At 39.2% G+C, this 21,001-nt stretch overlaps 1 long non-coding RNA gene across 3 annotated transcripts in view; it reads right to left on the bottom strand.

The window, feature by feature from the left end:
• Nucleotides 1–1,832: 1,832 nt before the first annotated feature.
• LOC111945425 (uncharacterized) overlaps nt 1,833–21,001 on the bottom strand; it is a 20,198-nt gene continuing 1,029 nt past the window's right edge. Inside the window, exons 2-8 of one of the 3 annotated variants that reach the window (XR_015276789.1) lie at nt 17,970–18,068; nt 16,756–16,878; nt 10,913–11,029; nt 8,241–8,322; nt 6,747–6,836; nt 6,459–6,600; nt 1,833–4,416 (exon numbers count right to left, since the gene is read on the bottom strand). This is a non-coding gene — a long non-coding RNA (uncharacterized LOC111945425). The remainder of the gene's footprint in view (nt 4,417–6,458; nt 6,601–6,746; nt 6,837–8,240; nt 8,323–10,912; nt 11,030–16,755; nt 16,879–17,969; nt 18,069–21,001) is intronic. The other 2 variants (XR_015276784.1, XR_015276793.1) reach the window with 2 other exon arrangements.

Genomic DNA, 21,001 nt, shown 5'->3' with positions numbered 1-21,001 from the left:
ATTGTAGCTGAGAAACTACTGTAGTGTTCTGGACTGATATTCAGACTGCAAGTTTAGTCTGAAGGAGAAAGCCAGTGTATTCCCATCTAGTTTATAAACTGTTGAAAAATGTCAATAGAATAAAGATCTCTACATTAACTAACCTGTATTTTTTTCCATCTGTGGAAGTACCAAAAGCTCTTGCTTCGATCAAAGTTAATGTGAGACTTCCTGGAATATGAATTGGCCCTTTAGACAGAGCTTTGACTTGACACCTATTTAAGAGTGTTTTCATTATTTTCTGATTACTTATCCAGCATTGCCAAATTTTACTTTTCTTTTATTAAGTAATTTAATACTCAGAGCTCACAGAAAACTTAACATGTCATCCATCTCTTTCAGTTTAAGTGATTAAAAACAAACTCCAGTTCTTAAAGTAAATCCTTTTTTTTTTACATTGCACATCTGAACTTGCAGTGAGACTAATACCAAACAAATAAAAACTTTCTTTTTTGAAACTTTTGAACAAGTTAAAACACATCAAAAACTCCATTCGCAGTAATTGATACTAATTAAAATGCTGAAGCTGCATTAACAAGAAATGAAAAGGAGTATTTTGGGTCTTATCTTTTGCAACCTGAACGTTTTTCAGGCTCAGCTTTTCATGAATGCAGAAATATTATACCTTGTATTATTTCCATAAAATGCTATTGCTGTTTGGTATTTTATGGGGTGTGGTTTATAATTTTATTAACACCATCTGTTGTTTAAAAGATAATATAGAATGTTTAAAAATTACCAAAAATGCTGGTGTACACAGAATCAGGAGCAACATTTGCAGTTTGCTCTTTGCCTGGCAATTCATCTGCACATAAAGCTGATTCATATTGAAGACAGTTGAATTTAACTCCTTATGGTTGATGTAATGCTTTAAATACCTCCATTGGCTTGTGCATTAAAACTATTAATATAATGAATACATTCTGTATCTGAAACAGCCCTTCTTAAAAATTCTAAAAGATAAGAAGGGAAATGAAAGGCCATATTATGAAAGGACTAAGAGCCCTGAAGATCACCTTCCACCAAAATTACAGAATTACATGGATTTGAAAGGGAAAGGCGGGCCAGCAAGATGGATTTGTTTGCATGTCTTATGGTCTGCTAGAAGTGCTTAGGCACATCCAAAGACAAAAAAAAAAATTAATTATTGAATAAACCTTTTTTCCTGAAGCTGAATGGAAACACATCATCATGGGCAGGTGGTTTTACGCATTTCTCTCCACCCACAGCCTGAAAGCAGAACCAGTTAAAATACAAAGGCAGGAGAGGTCATAAATGCAGGAGGTAGGAAATGCCTGAGTGAACTTGGAGAAAGATCAGTGCTACAAGACCAGGAGAGATGCCTGTGGTTGGCCGGTGTCTCAGCCAGGTGGAGAGATATTTCAGCTTTGCTTAACAGGCAAAGCATCAAGGCCTTCTCAAATCTTTGTCTATTACCTAATTGCTTAAAATAAATAGCCAGTTGCATTTAGGGAGAAAAGAGAGACAAAACTCTGTTAGATAAAGAGTTTGCCAGTCACAATAGGATTCTTCTGGATTTATGGGTCAGAGGCAATTGTTCTTTTTGCTAGAGAAAAAACAAGATAATTTCCAGCATGATCCCACAAAATAAAATTTGTAACACTTTGGCTTCCAGCTACAGATTTCCTATCTAAAGAATATGCTGGGGAGGACAAGCCCTCCTGATACTAAGGAATGGAAAATCCTTGTCAAGGAAAGGCACATCAGCCTGGTTTTGGCTGCCAATACAAATACTGTAGACTGAGAAAAACTGCATTTCAAACTAACAAGAATCCAGGTGATGTATGTTTTATTTAATTCAATATCATAACCTTATCTATAAGTAAAAATGGACTAACATTGCTATTCTAGGGGAAAAAGAAAGTGTTCTCGCTACTCTTGTGCAGAATCCATATTCATTGGTAAAAAACCCTAAGCAAACATACAAAATCTCCTGCATGGGTGTATATACTTTATCTTGGAATTAGGCTGGTTTTTATTTTAGAATAATTATTCCACTAGTCACAATGCATGGTAATTATTCCCAAATAAAGTCTTTTTTTTCATTGCAATGAAGTGTCCACAGGGAGCTATCACAGAGTAGTTATCCCGGAATTGCTATGCTGCTAAACTTTCCCCAAGTAGAAATGCCTTAAGAAATCACATCCAAAGGAAGATTGAAGAGAAAAAAAAAAAAGTCTCTGCATGTCTTACAGCATCAAATGAGTGAGGGCTAAAAGTTATACATTGTAATGTAGATGCTGTAAACCACACATTTATCCCAGGAAGGTACACCGTAATAGCAGCAGAAAAGGATTTTGTGGAAACATGTAATAAGAATTTATGACTTTTCTTTTTTCTTTAAAAATTACTTTCAAATATTTCAAATTGGACTTTCATCTTTATTCAAAGCAGATGCAGTGTTTACTAAACAATTTTATGGTATTCCCTCTCTGAATATGCTGGGAAGCTGTGATTAACAGTGATGTTCAGTCTTTTGGAATACGGTAGCCATGGTGTGGTGCTGGGTCATAACTCCTTAAATGAGCTGAAATGCTCAACCTGTGGCATGTGCCTCAACAACAAATTAAACTCAAGGATGAGAATGAGGAATGTTTTATAAGCTAAACTGGTAGACCTCTTATTATATTAATACTTTACTGAAGTGCATAGCACCGTCCAGCACAGTACTGCTGCTTCAGCTTGAGTGATTTATAGTATCGCTGTGGCTGTATTCATTATATTTAGGTCATATTTTCATGCTCTTTGAACTTGTAAAAAAGGTCCATAAAACCCATATATTAGGCACAAGACTCCTGGAGTTCATGTTTCTGGGCAGAAGTTTGACTATTCTGTCACTGCATGTCAATCTCAAGGTATCTTTAACTATTGGTGACCCAGAAAGGACCATCTCCTCTGACTCCTATCATTTCTTCATGAAAGAGGTACCCTGGCAGTGTCCAGGACTGTTTCAATGTCATGCCTGGGGCACACACTGTGTGCCATGTCATTGGACTTGTCCCCAGTCCCATAGTCACTGTGGTATCCTTGTTAAAGCCACCCTAACACTTGATCCCACATGAAGGTCCCGCCAATATGCATGCTTGCTGCAGTACATGGCCACTCACAGGGTTGGAGAAGGCAGGGAGGAAGAACACAGTGCTCCAGGCTAGAGTAGAAAATGTTGAAAACCAGCTGATCAGGCACCATATCTACCATCCAAGGCCCCTTGACAAGCACCAGTGCCTGGTGCACCGTAACTGGCTGGTGAGAGCTGCTACCTCTGAGCCCAGGTCCAATATTCTCAACTGCTCTGGGTGCCTATCACAGGCCAAATAATATTGCAGTGGTCTTCTAGGTAAGGAATGACTGAGCCTCCACCTGTAATTTTAGGATAGGTGGAAGAGCACCACTGTGTTTTGCTTTGCTTTTTCTTTATTTTTCCTGCAGCAGGCAAGTGGCTCATGCCAGGGCAAAGGCTGGTAGGCACTGTCTTCTGGAAGGTCACCAGGTAGCTCTCCCCAGCTTGGGGAGAGCAGCTTGTCATTCGCAAACCCACTGGCCTTCCAAATCCAAGCAACTGTGCGGGGAGAGGGAGGTCTGCAAGGTCTCTGCCAAGGCTTGCCGTGACCTTAGGTGCTGCCTCAGTAGACACGGCTCCGGCAAGAGGAGAGCCATGTGCAATGCCATCTGGACCCACGCTGGCGAGGTGACCCTCCCTCCGGCACTCTGGTTGCGGACACCTGTGCCTGAGTCTGCCTCCAGAGCCCCAGTCCCTGCTCCTCTTGGATCTCACCCCAGGAACTGCTCAGGCATCTCCCTCTGTCCCTCCTCTCTGTGGACAATGCTGCTGCTGTCTGTCCACCCCAGCTAGTCCAGGGCTCAGCAGCATGCACATTTGAGATGTGGATCTCTGTGCTTCCTGTACGAGGAGATGTTTGTCCAACCTCCTGGGACCCTTGCTTGCCTCTGCAAGCAGCCCAGATGTAGACACCTCCAGGGGCTGACTTGTCCTCTCTCTCACAGCTCTTTACAGCTGTCCCAGAAAATGGGCTGAAGCAGGGGAATTTGCCTTAATGTCCCTTTGATTTCAGTCACTTTAAGAGGACACACCTGGCAAGTATGAAGAAATAATATTCTAATAAATAATCAGCATTGATAAGAATACTTGAAATAATGTAGGGATATTGCCCTCAATATACAAACACTTCTCCTAATTTCTAGTTTGGAGAAATGGGAAAAAGAAAAAAAAAACAAAAAAACTGTTGGGAGGGGTTGTTTGTTTTTGTGAGTCTTCTAGCTCTTCTTGTGTTTTCATCTTGCTCAGCAGGACTGCCAGACCTTTCTCTTCACGTTCTGATACTTCTTCTTTGTGATCTGGATGAAAACAGTAATTGCAGAAACATTTGAATTTTTTAAAAACATGTTACTGAACTTTTTTTAAAGAATTGTCAGTAATGTTTGGACTCAAATTTGAGAGCTGGCTCATGAATCCCGTGCTGGAGTGATAATATTTGTATTTTTTTGGCACCAGATACTTGTTCCTATTGCTTTCAAGTATTTTCAGGCAGGAAAATAAAATATTTGTGCTGTTTCTGATAATCAGCCTGTTCCTGCACACTTTTTTAACTGGGATATTGCGAAGGATAATCTTATTACCCTTTCAAACACCATGAGAAATGTCCCAGTTAATGCCTTTGCAATAAATGGGGCAGTCTCTCCACAAGTACATGGAGGTATCCCCGTATTGGCTTGCACATAGTTTATGGTCTTCATAGTTTTTCTTCCTTCAAACCTGGTTATTAGCACTAGAAAAATGAGCTATACTACAATTCAGGCTAATTACCATGTTTTAACACATTTTAACTAAGAGCAGTGCTGTTTAAAACCATGTCAGCAGGTTGCACACTGATGGAAAAATAATTCTCTTTTCTACTCTGTATCACTTGTATTACTCTCCTCTCAAACCCTTTTCCATTGTGTCCTATACACCTCACCTTTTTATGAGCAGCCTTCCCTCAGTCCATCACCCCTTGTGACTGTAATAGTAAGAATGTTAATTATTTAGCCATGAATTCCATTGTATTGTTTGCCCTCACCTTCAGGGTTTCTTTGTCACATCTTTCCAAATCTAAAACATTGGGGGGGGGGAAAAAAAATGAATAAATGCTTTTCTTTGTTTTAAACTTGTTTTGTTTTGTTCTGCTATAGATCAGGAAGTATATAACTCCAACACCTAAAAGGTCAAGGTAGTACAGAGACCTGCAAGAGAATACCTGCTGTGGTTTTAATTTGCATGCCTGAAAGAAAGGTCTTTTCCTTCCAGCACATTCCCCGCATTTCTGTAGGAGGTTCATTTTCCAATTGCAACTTCTGTTGGGGTTCATGTCCCCAACATTCTTTTACAGAGACATGCAAAGTGATCAGCCTGACATCTCTGGGTCTCCAGTTGCATTGGGGGAGTTGTGGTTGGTGTAGATAGAATGATCTTGGCTTTATGAAGATCAATATGGTGGTTGCAACTGAGACTATATTCCTTTTTTTTTTCTTTAATTTAAGCAAACTTTGTTGGTCTGAACTCTGTTTTGATCCTGAGATGAAATTGGCTAAGAAAACTCAGCCTGGCCTTTCAAAGTTGTGAACAACTGGACATAAATTGTGGCCAGGAATCCCTTGGTTCTGGACCTCACTAAGTTCATTCATTCTTGAGTGCTCCTTGGCACTTAATTAGGAAAAAACCAACAAAACAACCCAAACAAAAATTCTTAATTTAAGTCTGATGTTTTTCCAAAATAGTGTGTTGCCACATGAATCTACTGGCCCAATGAGAGTTACATGGGCTACCTAGGTTGCATAGCTGTGTGGAGACACCGCAGTCCCTATGGACTCTCAGCCACAGAGCTAAAAATGGGGTTAACCCTGGCATGGCATCTCACATACACAAGAGTATATTTGTTTTGGTGGAATGTCTGTGACCCCCTTTATTCCTTATTATGCTTGATGTTTCACCTCCTGATACCAAGGTATGTCAGAGTATAAAAATAAGTTTCTTTTGTGAATTGGATATAAACAGGATTGATTTAAATGTGCCATTTCACTCTCACAGACCCAACATAAAATCCCTTATGGTTTGGCCTCATCAGGTTTGTTAACTTTACCTAAGACCCATGGTGCTGACAACTGTATGATTCATAAAGAAGCATACCATCATTAACCTCAAAGAGTAGAATTTAGATGTGGCTTGAAATATAAGACAGAAATTGAATGTAATAATGAAAAGCATTTGATTTTTCCATAAAAGTAGCTGATACAAGGTCAGCAAGTGAAATATGAATATGGGTACTAATATCAGTGCTTCAGTCAGGCTTCCAATCCAAAGCTTTTGTTCAGAGGCTTGTGACTCATTTATAAATACTTACCAGGGTGGCAAAACTGCCACTGAGGATCTTGGGAGGTTTCTCTAAACAAACATATTATCATAAGAATAGGTGTTCCATCTTGAAGCTCTGTGAAATGATGTGGGATATTTCTGCTCTGAGTTGGAGTATCCTATTCATAGGACTGCAAAACAATAAATGCTGATAAAATACCATTTTGCATTTTGTTTATCTTGATTTTTCTTTAAATCAAGCTTGGATCAAAACAGTTTTCAAAGAAGAAAATAACTGGTTTTCAAATACTTAAGAATAATTTAAGCGCAATCTTACTTAAAGCCATCTATCTTGAAAATGGCCCAGTCCAGAGCTAACAAGGAGATGTCTGTACACACCACTATCAACTTTCCAGATAGCTGAGCCCTGAATTTTCAGGAAAAAAAATATATGTGTTATAATAAATCTCAGAAGCATTATTTCACTTGGAAACACATTTGAGAGAACTGCATGTCCTCAGAAATGTAGTCACATTAGTAGTAGTTCATTAAATGGTTCTAACTTTTTGAAGCGTGTTAAGTCTGCAGTGTCTATCCATGTGAGGTAAAATTGCAGACTGAAAAACTTGTAGATGTCTGATAGTACAAAGTTACTGTTGTTATAAATCAGTCTTTTCTGTGGTTAAATGATAGGGTGGAGAAGAGTGAGGGTGAAGCAAGTAACTATCTCTCCTCTCCATCTAATTTGAAGGAACATTAAAAGATGAATGAGAAAAGGGGTTTCTTAATTTTGATTTTACAGCAGCTTCACAGATCTCTGAGTTTAGCTTTTTTTTCTTTTTTTTTCTTTTTTTTAATTTTAGTTTTCTGTTAAAATTTGCCTTCACTGAAAGAATGTGTAAGATTTCCAGAGGCAGAAGGTTTCAAGACTGAAGAAGCAGGATTTCCAAGCAGCATCAGATGCTGTTTGGGAGAAGAATCCTGGTTCTCTCTGCTCTATCTCCCATAAGTTGGTTGTTCATGTTGTAGGACACTAATGAACTCTAATAGTCCTTAATGATAAGGAAGTTCTGTTGAAACCAAAGGTATGCACCGGACAGCACCACTTCTCTCCACAGCAGGACAACAATCAGAAGTTATATGCAAATGGCCACTGGCAGATGTTTGCAAGTGATTGATGACTTTTCGCTTTTTTTTGCTTTTTTTTGCTTTTTTTATTTCCTTTTCTTATATTTGTATTCCTTATTTGGTTTTTTGGGTTTTTTTTCCCCTAGGAGTCCTTGGTGGCTTCTTAATTTAGATGACAAAATGAAAATAGAAAACGAGTCCTTAATTGTAGGGCTGCACATCCACAATCCTCACTTTTAAAGAACAGCACATGGCCAGTGTCTCTGAATATTAAAAAGATTTTATTTACGTGTCTCTTTTTGGGAAACTGTAAGAGTGTTATCTGATTTACCATGATCTGTGAAATTGCACCCAGGAATTGCCTAAACTTCTTTTTTTTTTTCTTTTTTCCTCCACGGCTGTATATTTATTATTTAACTGCTGTGAAGCATTTGGTCAACTAATAAGATCATATTTACATTTCAGCAGTGATTTGTGGCCTCAGTCAAAGATCAGAGCTAGATCACAGGCTTTTTTACAAGTTTCTTTGGTTTTGTTAAATTAATAGGAAAAGAGATTCTGACCCAGCAAGTTTACGAAGTCTACATCAGGATACAACAAGGTGCTGAGGCAGATGAATAAGCAGTAAATGTGTCAAGAGGAAAACAAGGAGGAGGAGAAAAGCACATTTTTTCCATAAGAAATAGTAATTTCCACTCTTTACCTGTTTGGTCAGTGTTTCTTCTGGGATATATATTCCAGGACAGATTATTTGCAAGTGAATGAGTCCTCCATCCTGCAAAGACCTGCACAGGTGATTAAATCCATACATTTGCTTTAGAGGATTGAGGCTTCAGGGTTTTGCACTTTTGTAACTTCAGCCTCATGTTTGATTCTGTCTTTTGATTACCTTCTTGTCTAATGTCATAATGACAAAATGGCAATCAAGCACTTCTGCTTTTATATTTACAGTAACTTTTAGTGCTCATATGGGGACTCACACAGGAAAGCATAACTTACTTTGAACCTCCTACCCTTTCCCCATGCATGGCTTAAAATAAGTAGGCACAGTTATCAGACTCTTGTCAGGACTTGTAACTTGTCTGCAATAACAAGGTTAACCAGCAATAGCTGTCTGTGCTCTGTGGTTGCATGCCAGTAAAACACTGACAAATTGAAAACTGTAATGAGAATAAACACATTATGAATATACCAAGCACATTGACACTTTTACATTAGAAACTGCGGTCATGGTAAGTTGCCTTGTCCTAACCAACCCCTGCTGTTTGAAATAGAGCCCCATTTTAAACTTATCATGTGCTCTAAAACAGTGGTAATAAACGTGTCCCATGTGCCATAACCCTAGGTTTTCAAGACATGGTTTAAAATGATTTGCCTGCTCGGTGTATTCCTACTTCCCTCAGTAAAAAAGATTGAAAGTTAATAACAAGAATGGTTTCATAAATGAAAACATAAATTGTCACAGAGCTGAATAGACTTATAATTTATAGGCAATCAGAATTTTCAAGCAATAATTGTTCTATTATTTTTGTTTGGGCTTCTTTTAGAATTTTCTTTTTCCCCTGCAGATATGATTTGGCACTTGTAGATTAATAAAAGATTCACTGAAAATAATTTTTCAGCACTGAATTTTCTTAAAATGTGCTTGGTGATGTTCTGTATATCGCACAGAAGATTTGATGAACAGAAAAGTGTGACTTCCTGGTTTGGTATATGGCACGTATACAGGTGTTAAGGATGCAAGGGATGTGTTACCACATCAGGACTGAGAGCTGTAGGCCTGAATTAGGCTCTTTGCATTTAAGAGTGGAGCGGACGGGGTGGTTTGGCTCCCCTCGGCCGTGCGCATTGTTCGGGAGCGGTGGGCAGCCCTGGCACGGGCAGCACATCTCTCAGCAAGCAGGTGTGTCACAGTCAGGAGCGAGCTACATTGGCAGCGCCGCGCGGGGAAGTTTGTGCCGTGGTTGCCAGTGCTGGCTGGAGCAGTCATTATCTCTCTGCTTTATGTGAGCCTTCTCAATGACTCTTTAATTTTACCCTGCTTCCTGCCCCTCTAACAGGTGAGGTTTGGCCAGTAGGGGACATGTGATGCAGGAGAGGAATGGCAGAATAAGAAGGAAACTTCGGACCCTGGAGTAATTCAGGTCACCCAGGGTGACGGTGCCAGTGGCTGGAAAAGGAAGGAAGTGCTTTTGAGCCTCCACAGCCGTTTGTGTTGTGGAGGATCTGCTCCCCAGCTGAGCCTTGGCATCCAAGCAGGACCTGACAGGCTGCCTTGTGGGTGTCCTAGGCAGCCCAAGAACTACGGTAGTCTTTGTTGTCACTCAGATTTGGGGAGCAGGATGTCAAAAAGGCAAAGGAAGGAGGTGGGGCTGTAGACCTATTATCCCTCTTTATCAGCCAGTGGAGCTGGGCCAGTACCTGAGGGAACAGCGTGGCGTGTGATTGCTCACCTCCCATGAAGAGAGGGTGCATGCCTTGAGACTGTAGCTGGGTGGTTTTACTATCCTGCCAAAAATTCAGAAATTTCCCTCTTTGTATCAGGATGAAACAAGTGTTCTAAGGCAACTCTGGAGAAGCCAGTAACGTATAGGCTGTTAGGACACTCACATGGAAGATAAAGACCCATGCTTCAAGCCCTGATTTTGCTTCATTCTAATCAAACATCTGAACCTGCCAAAGGCCATATACAAAACATGCCCCCTTTTCACCATCCTAGCATTTTTTCAAGGGTGGGATTTTCTCCACCTCTCTGCACAAATATCACCTCCACCTTGAGTGAATTTAAATTAAGTGCAATTCAGACAGAGGCCAAGCAGAAGAGGTGAGATACAGCAGCCTGGGTTAAGACAGCCTAAAGCTGCAGGCTTCAGCATCATGCAGAGTTTTGCCATTGCCTCACTCCAATAAAGTTCCCTCTTGGAGAAGGACAGTAGTCAGCAGAGGGAAAAGGAGTCCATCATTCCACAACTCAATCCCATCTTTGTCTTGGTGGCAGGAGCGGAAGGTCCCTAACACTGAGGAGAGGATGTGTATTTCCAAGACTGAATCGAAAAGGCCACCTGTCTATGTAAATATTTTCTGAGGACTGCAATCACGTTCTCTAACTTCAGCACCCTGAATTAACTGATGCAGGTGCCTACATCTTCCTGGGGGTTACACAGAGAAATTAGGCTCTTGGATCAGTTTCCTGAAGGCAGGAGATACCCTCCTGTTGCCTGCCTGGCCTGCAGCAGAAGGGCACTGCTCTCCTATAACATCTGTGTTACATCTGTCAACCTTGGGCTGATATCTTTGCTGTCCTAACTTATTCCATAAACTTGATGCCTAATTTGGAAGAAAGCAATTAAATCCTGGGTTCCTACTTTTAATTACCTTGAATATCAGCTGGTCTAGGTGTCTAAAGTAAAGCATGTCTGTATATGACAATCTCCTCCTTCACTTGAGTCTGTGCAGATCAGCTGGAAGCCCTAATCTTGAAGTCCTGGCACCCTTGAGAAGAACACAAACTTGGTTTGGAAAACTCACACAGGTACTCCCATCCACACTGGGCTCTGGCAGAGGTCAGATGGCAGGACTTATACCATGTTTCCATTCAACCTCTTCTTACTCTCCTGTTCATTTTCTCATCTCTCCCTGATGACTGATGACTAGACTCATCTGCGATTCTAGGCAAAAGCTTACATTAATGCAATTTCTTAGATTACCTTCATATTTGGCTTCTTCAGTAGAAATATTCTATTTGCTTTTATCCCCAATCAACAGACTTAAATGCTTTTCATTTTTGTAATTTACAGATTCAGATGGCATTGAACTGGCTCTTGGAAAATACTAAATGAAGTAGATAAAAGTGTTGAAGCAACAGTATTCATTTACTCATTTTTCCATCCTAAGGTGTTAACTACAGAAATGATGCGCTGGAATAATTTTATTTTGAGTGAGCTGAGGTTTGAGCTTTTACCCCAGGAACAACATTCCTGAGAAGACTAAATTGTTTTAACTACCAGTTCTGTCAGGTCATCTGCCATATTGATGTGTTTGGCACACATCTAATCTTTGTTGCTGCTAAAGAAAGCCTTTCCAGTGAATCTCTGCTTTTCTACAGTGCTGCCTTTGGCTACTCTTAGTAGCCAAGCTAAGGGTAAACCTGTGCTGCAGACACTAGCATCGCATGGAGCTGTGCAATAATGCAGAGCTTCATGGAGGTTAATCTACTCTGCCAAATGGACTTTGGCTGAACTAGCCAATAGCCACCGTCTCCTATTCAATTTTATATGATTTAGTCCAAAACCAACTGTCAGTCACAGTAGGGGCTGTGTTACTAAACTATCAGTGCACTGTCAAGGAAAAAATGCTTCAGGTGCATGGCAAAGTGGTACCCACTCAGTGCTTTGCTATAATTACATGTAACTAACGAGGGAAAAGCTGCTGTAAATCTTTTTCATCCAGTCTTTTGCTGTTCACTTGTCTTTCTCCAAACAATGGTCACAAAAGGCCTGGAAGCTGGATAAAAATAACAAGTATTAAAATTCAACATTTAGAAGAAATAAACACCAGTAAACTGAAGACTGACCCTTTCGAATTTCCCCTCTAACTGATGTTTTCTTCCCAACATTTAGGATTATATTAGAATTTTGAAAAGATTTTTGATAAATATGGATGTGGGAAAGAAATAATGCAAAGGTATCTACCACATATAGCTTAGTAAAACCATGTGTGTATTCATGTCAGAAGGAGAAATATATTACCTGGCACCAAGGCAAAGAGCTTGAAGAAGATATGAGTGCTCTAATCTGAGTTCAAATTTTTTTTGATTTAAATATTGTTTTGTTCATGTTAGATTAGGTCTTAGAAGTTACGGCTGAGAACAAGACCCTAATGAATATGCAATGAATAAAATGACACTTTAAAGGAAAAAAAAATTATTAGAGCTCAGCAATAAATGATTTTGAAATGGCACTAACATTCAGAAGTCATATTTCTATTCCAGAAAAGGCTGAAATGTCATAATCTGAAACATCTGAAACATAACTATACTGCATTTTAGATAAGACCTTCTCTGCTACTCTTGTACACAAAGCTGTGGCAAGCTTATAAAATTTCATGCAATATAGAAGGGTTCAGTAAATATATGTTTCTTTTGTTTTGTGAGATACAGAGAATTTTTCATTCTTCTCCTAAAATTTCTCTAGGAAATAATGGAGACTTTCCCACCACTGTTTTTTTGTAGCCAAACAAGTCCCAGGTACCTACTGTGTGGGAGGAGAGAATCTAAAATGTAAACATGTTAATACTACACCATGCCATCTGGTAGTGATGAAGCTGAAAGAAAGAGATGGTTGGAATGATGCTGATGAAAGGTTACTTCAACTCAAGCAGAGGAGAGAAAGTTGTTCAAGTAAGTGAGTGAAATAGAGAAGCAGATGAGAAAATTATGCTGAAGCCTCCTAAGCTGCAGGAATCAAAATTATATTTCCTTGAATAAGTGTTTTGTAACTGTGCTTTCTAGTCCAGGAAACTAAGCAGACTGAAAACAGAAATTTGTAGCATTCAGGTAAAGGGCCAAAACCCCTTTTTGAGACTTCAGTTTCAATCAGGCCACTTAGAATGATCTTTTTCTGATCATGTTTTCTTTCACAGACAATTCTTTAAGTGTTCTAGATAAACAACATAATTTTCACATGTATTTTGTGAAAGTAACAGAATTACAATACAGTGCAAATTACAAAAATAATTTAGGAACAAAAGTGTCACTGCCATAGTGACATAGTGCATAGTGCATAGAAGGACCTGTGCCATCTCTTCTCTTTTGCATGACTTTGAGCACTGGTTTTAAAAGATATCCCTGCCAACCATTTAGGCATACATTGATTATTAGGCAATCTGCTTATTCTCATGCTTGCTGCTTCACTTGTATGAAATGCATACTTTTCCATTTCTATTATTTAGCATTTTTTCATCAATCTTTTTTAACTAGGCAGAGACAGCTTTAGCAAGCAGCAGTTATATGTAAGTGGGATAAATTTATCTTTCAAAGCTTACTCTTGGTCTTGCATGTTTTCTTGTTATAAAGGTTAGATCTCACTTTCTTTCTCTTTTCAAAATACTCAGTATTGCATTTTTAGATATCCTGCCATTATAGCTTTAACTTTAGAGTGTAAATTTTTACTTTTCACTCAAAATTCAATTCATTTGTTGTCCGTGGACTTGAAATCATCTTCATAATGCTTAGTCCCTTCTGGCTTAAAAATAAAAAATAAAAAATCTATGAATTGATGAAAGGATGATGCTCTGCTTTATAATGTTTTAAATACTGTAATAAACAATACTGTTTTTCTGATAATGCAATTCATCATTTCTGTCTTATTTATTTTAAATAAAATAAGCATTAAAATTGGTCTCCAAGAGCTCTGCTAGAGTTATACTTCTTTGTAGACTTCTGAAGGATTATTTTTACTTGGATAGTTTCAGGGATCTGGTTTATTTCACAGCCCAACTTCTAGTTATGTCAGCATGACCAGGGGGAGGCAAACTGTGAAATGGGGAGTGGGAAGGAGGAAATAGAAAGTTTCTTCCCTGCCAACTCCTCTGTATCATTTAATGACAACTTGCATCACTCCCTAATTTCTTCTGCACCTGAACCCTTTAACTCCAAAACAAGGGTTACTTTCCATAAAATGACCAGCTGAATTAACTAGGCAGGGCAGGTTAGAGCTTTCTGCAGCAAGGATGCAGTCTCTAGCACAAGCATTAAGTGTTTCTTCCCAAGCCTCCCCACACAGCCACAAGGTCAGATAAAGTTTGCCTGTGGTTATTGGAAACAAATCACAAGATAGCTGTGTCATCACACTTTAACTAATATTTTCTATATAACTTTTACCCATAAGAACAAGGAGGAAAGAGAAGCCTTCGGTTTTGTGTTGTTTTGCAATGTGGTTCTCAGAAAAGAGAGTTTAATCTCAGTTGTCAGGTATTGGTCATCAGGACTAATTTTGATATGGCCTCAGAGTTTCCATCTCTGAAAAATACTGATTTAATCACTGTTTTACCTTCACAAACATTTGGGGGAAAAATTGTACAGTAAAACCCCTAGGAGTGGCCTAACCAATGACATATACAGCAACACTGATAAGGATCACAGAAGCCACCTCTGGCACAGATGAAAATGTCTGCTTGTGGCTCATACTTTTTGCACACAGTGGACACAAAGAGATGGCTGTTACACTGCCTTTTTTCCCCAGATTTTTTTTTAAATTGTATACATTTTCTTAAATTGTATACATACAAGTATATGTACTCTTACTGCAACTGTTTATGAGAAGCAAAGGAGAAAAACAACTTTTCAGAAAGAAAGAGCACCAAATCTACGTTTTGTGGAAGAAACTACAAACTTGTGGGCATTTAAAGAATCTGTAGGACAGCTTTAAATGAAGGAGAAACTTAAATTTAATCAACGGCTGATGGCACTTGAAACTTCTTGCAGCAGCTAGGGAATCACACAAAAATGGTGCTGCCTTTGTGTTTCTCAGTGAAAAGAACATGTAAATATGGACATAGTTCTTTACTTTTAAAAGGAGGACTATAAATGACTTTTAACAAGTAGTTCCTCAAAAATATAAAAAATTCAGGTATTGTTTTTTTATTTGCTGAAAATATTTCTGAGCCTACACTTTTTCAGCCTCTTTAAATCAATGGAGAAGCTAACAAAAGTTTGTTTTTTTGAAAGAAGAAGGATTTCTTCATGTTGTACAACTACCACGCTTTTCATTTAAAATCAAATAGCTGTGAATATTACTTTACTATTACCTCCTTTTTGTTTGACTCCTTCCTTATGTAAATGTTGGTAATTAAATGTTGCAAAGGTATTACTGTCCACTGCAATGCTGAGAAATGCTGGTCTACATTACCTAATCATTTTCCAAACCAAGTGGTTGTGATTCACCTCAAAAATTATTCAAAGAGTTTTCCCACAACGCCTTTCACAAGCTAGCAGCATTATCCTGATAGCAGCAAAACCAGCTAGATCTGTCCTGGCTCCTATTGTTATGGCAAACACATATGATATATATAGATACACAGTCTGATATTTCCAGCATAGTGTGAAATAAGTGGGACAACTGGATCCACGTTCTCCTGGCAGGTGAAGTACATCGTGCTAAATGGTCTTCATTGACTAACAACTGACAACACAGGGATGTGGGCATGGGGGATATCATGGAGAATATTATTCACTTCCTACATGCCCAAAAGACAGTAGAAAAGACATGCTAAGAACCTTAGTTTCACAGAGCAGGCTTTTGGGAATGTGCAAGTTTAACACCATCAAACACATGTCCAGCCCAAGTAACATAGGAGATAGGTAGACATGAGGATACAGATGCAGTCTGGCTGTGGTAAGACCAGGCTGTGACTGAGCTGTTACTGACAGTGCATCACTTCTCTTCCTCAAAAAACTGACAAGCTCTTCTCTGATGCATGCTGTTGCAAGCATCTTTTTTATTCCTTGCAGACTAAAATTATGCCATGTGTCTTTTCCAGTGATTACAGTCCTCCAGCAACTATAACTGAAATATGATCCTGAACAAATATGTGTAAAACAATGATTTTACACTGTGATTATATAAAATATGCTATATTAAAGTTACAGTACTAATGACAGTCCTGGTTTTCATTGCCCTTTTTCATTCTAGCATGTCTGAAACTACAGCTTGATCCTTAGACTTCTGAGGTCTGTGAGGGTCTTCCCTTGGCATCAGAAAGCTTTGGACCAGATGTGTCAGTTCATCAAAAGAAAGAGCCTATCCTTTGAATTTATCAGTGCTCAGTAAACAAGGTGAGTTTGCTGGGTCAGGGACAGAAGGGTCATGTGAGTTCATAACTGTTCTCAACTACGCAGTGGAGACCTTGCTCAAATGGTAGTTCTATGAATACGACAAAATAGTAAGTGAAATTCAAACTCTGAAACTATGCAATTAATTTCTGTTCTGGAGAACTAAGAGACTCCAAAAAGAATGAGTTCTCAAGTACTGAGGTGACCAACATTTCTAAAATACACTAGCATGCAAGCTTTTGCTGAGTAAACTATAAACTCCCACGCTATTGCAGAATGACTGTCAGTTCCTGCCTCATAACATCTGAACACCATTTTTTTTCAAAGAGTTAATCAAAGTACACCACCAAGAATAAGTAATTCCAAGAAGTACCATCAACGAACTCACTTGAACCCAGCCGAGCTGCTGCCCTACAACTTCAAACGAATGCAACACTTATGCCAAGCACTCTTCCCATTCCTCTCTGTCTGCCACATTGCTCTGGAACAACTGTCACAGGTATAGAAAAGTCTAGAAAAAGATTGACACCAAAAATGTAGTATTCCTTTCTCAATGTGCTAATCTTGTTTTTGCTTTTACTAACAGTGGTTGGCATACAATTTGGCAGTTTTGTGTTCCTGGCTTGATTTTAGATCACCTATGGCTAAGGGCCATGGATAGTACAATGAAATAGTAGTTTTGGTTTGTTTATTTATAACATCTCCTTTTTTTTCTGGACTTCTTAATTAAATGAAAATCTCTCTGCCCACAGACAAGCTGTAGTAACTTTCAATGGGAAAGTAACTTTCTGTCAGTAGTTTTTTGCATTTTTTCTTTTAAAAAACCCCATGTTATGAAAAAAGCTGCAAACCCCACAGTTGCTTGCAAGAAAAAGAAATTGCAATTGATTCCTACAACAAAGGAAAAATACTTTGATATTTGCACTATTCACAAGGAGTTCATTAGTGAAACAACAGCACATCCTGTGAAGCACACCCCAACACTGTCAAAGCTTTTTATAGTAAAATAGACTAAGGGTGAAGGATTCATGTAAGGGGACAAGAATATAACTCATACATTAATCAGTGATTGTGAATCAAAATTATTCTGGGTAATTAAGTAACTCTGAAGGTGTTTAAGTACACTAAAATAAAAAAAGCTAAGACAGTATAAAATACCTTTGGCCTAAAGAAATTATAGATTACAAAAATTTACCCTTGAATTCAGCCCAACTACTGCTTAAGGTAAAGTACTGTGTAAACCTACAAAGCCAGCTACCACAGGCTCTCAGTTTGTTGAATGTTTTAATTAAGGGGATTCTGTCAGTATTTCTCACTATTAGGAGAATATTGTATACAAAACAACTAGAGATGGGTGAACTCATTTTACCTCATTACAAGCCCATTCAAAGACCACTTCTAATCATGAAATATTATTAGCTTCTTGTTCTTTTCAGAAGATGATGACATAGAATAATACCTAATGATAAAATAAGGGAAGTAAAGAGAAGAAAGCAGCATGGGAAAAGAAATAACACCGTGTGAAGAATGAATTTGATAATATGGACAGAAGATAGGAAATACTAGTAATAGTTAATACTAGTGAAGGAATACTAGTAATACCTTCCATTCACGATCCAAAGAAACATCTGGCAGATTAGGTAGCTGTGTGAGGCTTTTTAACCATAACCTATCTGCTAAGTTATGGTACAGCTCCAATTCCTATGTGAGGGGGAAAAAAAAGGGTTTAAGTTACATCAAAGAAATGTCTGCAAAGTCAAGCTAGCTCTTTCAAAACCTGTGGTCCACAAGAATAATTTCAGATGTTCACAGACACTGAGTTTGCTCAAGACTAATGATAATCCCTTGTGAAATGCAAACTGAAATTTGTTTGCCTACCAAAATAAGGCCTTTTTCCTATTCCCCTTTCCATTCACAGATGCTGGCATGTGTTGGCTTGTTATTGTAGTTTATGAATGTTGGCCTTTATTTCTGCAAAATAAATGTTATCAACTTCATTTGTCAAAATGTAAAATTATATGTAAAGCTGACAGACTTGGAAAAAGTAATAGAAATTAAAAGGAGATAAACATAGCTTTAGGAATATGTGTTCTCTTGAACAGTTCTTTTTTTTCTGAAGGGCTACATAATTATACCAGGCCATATGTGTGTCTTTTTTTTTTCTTTAATAAATATTCCTGAAACTGGACAAGTGCTAATAGCACCGCTCAGAAGAATGACATCTATCATCCAGAAAGTTCTCATTATAGCTTACTTTATCAGTTCAATGATGAAAAAAAATTAGCCATAAATCAGCATCTCTAACTAATGTTTTAGCTGAACTTAAAATAATATTCTAAAGTCTGACCATAAAAATGTGGGATTAGGCTACACAGCCTAACAAGACATCACTTCTCCTTTACCTGGAGATCTACATGATGAATTACACTGTTCCCACACGGCACAGGACAGGTGGAATTTGAATGATACATACCATAGCATATAAATCATATACTATAAACACTCCACAGGTTATGGGTTTTAGTATTCTGGAATCAAGATTTCTTATGCCAATTGGTAGCTCTTTATGTTCTTCGCAGGTCTTTTAATAACAAGCTATTTGATCTTTCTGTCTAATTGCTCTCATGTTAATAATTATGCAGGATTAGGAAAGCTCTAATTCTTAACCGTACATATGGGAGGATGTATAGTTATGACATCCCTGTAAAATCTTTGTGAGAAAGACATGACCCAGGGCAGTGAGGAAACTCTCCCAGAAGAGCTGACAGGCTGGGAAGAGTGCCACGCTGACGTAGCTGCCCTGTGCCAGCTTGCTGTGTGGGCATGGGTGGTCACCACCCCTCAGAGCCAGAAATCTGCCCCAGAACCCCTTGTCTGAGGGTGGCAGGGGACTTTCTAGCTCTAGGGCTTTTATAGGTTCCATTTCAACTATGTCAGAGAATGCCACAGTCCTTTGCTTATTTGCTGTTTCAGGCGGGGTAGCTGATTTTGCAGGTGTCAGGCTATGGCTCCTTGGGCCTTAGCAGAACTCCCTGAGAGTCACCAAGCAGGGACTTGAAGTCCATGTCTTTGTATCACACATAGAAATTATAGGAATATTTTTCCTGTGACTCTGATGGTTCAGCAATGGTGGAAACCAGCAGCTATATCATCTTGGAAAAGCTGGCTGAAGAATGCTGCCTTTCTGCTTACTCCAACAGCTCCATAAGGCAATATGATGGATACAAATCTTTTGAGGACGACCACCCTATTTCCATTTTCAAAGCATTTCTTCAGGCAGGGCTAATTCAGCTACTGCTTTACTAAGCAGCTCCACAAAAACTTGCACAAGCATGATGGAAGGGCAAAGACTGATACAGAGGTAGGAACATGTCAGACCCACTTTGTCTCTAGTCATATGTTGGAATAACAAGATCCTATTGCTCTTGTTTAGCCACACTGGCTATAGCATAGGACAAGTTGGTAATGGAGGAGGAAGGAGAAACTTAATTTCTTTGCCTTCTCCCTGACTGCATAGGAAGCTGAAGTTCCTGGTAGGAAGGTTCTGCTCCTCCCCGAGTCTCATGGTCTGTGGCATGGCTGTACAGCAGAAATGGCTTATAGATAAAATATTTTGTCCCTTGTGTGGACGACCATGTCCATTTTAGCCGGTTATGGAAGGATGGATCTAAGGACAAAGAAAAGACCACGGTGGAGATAAATGTCAAAATACCTTGGGCAATCAGCTTCTTCAGTCTTGTTCCTGTTTGAAGATAAGGGGTTGGGGGATTCCTGTGTTAGCCCTGTGTGTGTGTAGGAAGCCATTTCTACACCCCTGTGCTTGAAAAACTGGTCTGACAGGGTACTGGCCTGCAATGCTCTGGAGGAGCAAGAGGCATGATTTCCCCATTTCCCCATTTCCTTATGCTTTTTAATTCACAAAGTGAAAAACAGGGCTGCAAGCACCCTGGTGTACTTGGGAGCGAGCTGGTTTCTGTTTCCTTCCCGCAGGCTGCTCAGGCCATGTGCTAGCACCACTGTGATGAGAGACACACAGCAAGAGCAGAGGGAGCTCCAGATGTTGCTCTTCCTGCCCCATTCCTCACAGCCCCTCCACATGCCTGCTGGTTAAAAAAACCAAACGAACCACACACTCAAAAAAAACCCCATCCAGCCCAGTAAAGTCAGATTAAACCACTTTTGACTGAGCCATTCTTGAGTTGTTTGTACTGCGCTCAGTTTTGGGCCCCTCACTTTAAAAAGGACATTGAGGTGTCCAAATGTGTCCAAAGAAGAGCAACAAGACTCATGGAAGGTCTAGAAAATATCTTACGAGGAAGAGCAGAGGGAGCTGGGATTATTTACCCCAGAGGAGGTTCAGGAGGAACCTCTCTACAAATCCCTGAAAGGAGAATGTAGTGACCTGGGGGTTGGTCTCTTCTACTGTGACTGCAGTGAGAGGACCAGAGAAAATGGCCTTCAGCTGAGATGGGAGACTCAGATTATATATTATGTAAAATTTTTCACTGTTAAGGTGGTCAGGCACTGCAATAGGTTACCCTGGGAAGGCTGTGCAGTCACCATTCCTGGAGGGGTTTAAATTTGGATCTGGTGCTGCGTGTGGTTTAGGGGTTAGCCCTGGTTTAGTGGTTTAG

The sequence above is a fragment of the Cyanistes caeruleus genome, chromosome 1 (genome assembly GCF_971803275.1).
Source record: "Cyanistes caeruleus chromosome 1, bCyaCae1.hap1.1, whole genome shotgun sequence".
NCBI classification, from domain to species: Eukaryota; Metazoa; Chordata; class Aves; order Passeriformes; family Paridae; genus Cyanistes; species Cyanistes caeruleus.
The sequence above is the reverse complement of the archived record's forward strand: the minus strand, read 5'-3'. Positions and strand labels throughout refer to the sequence as shown.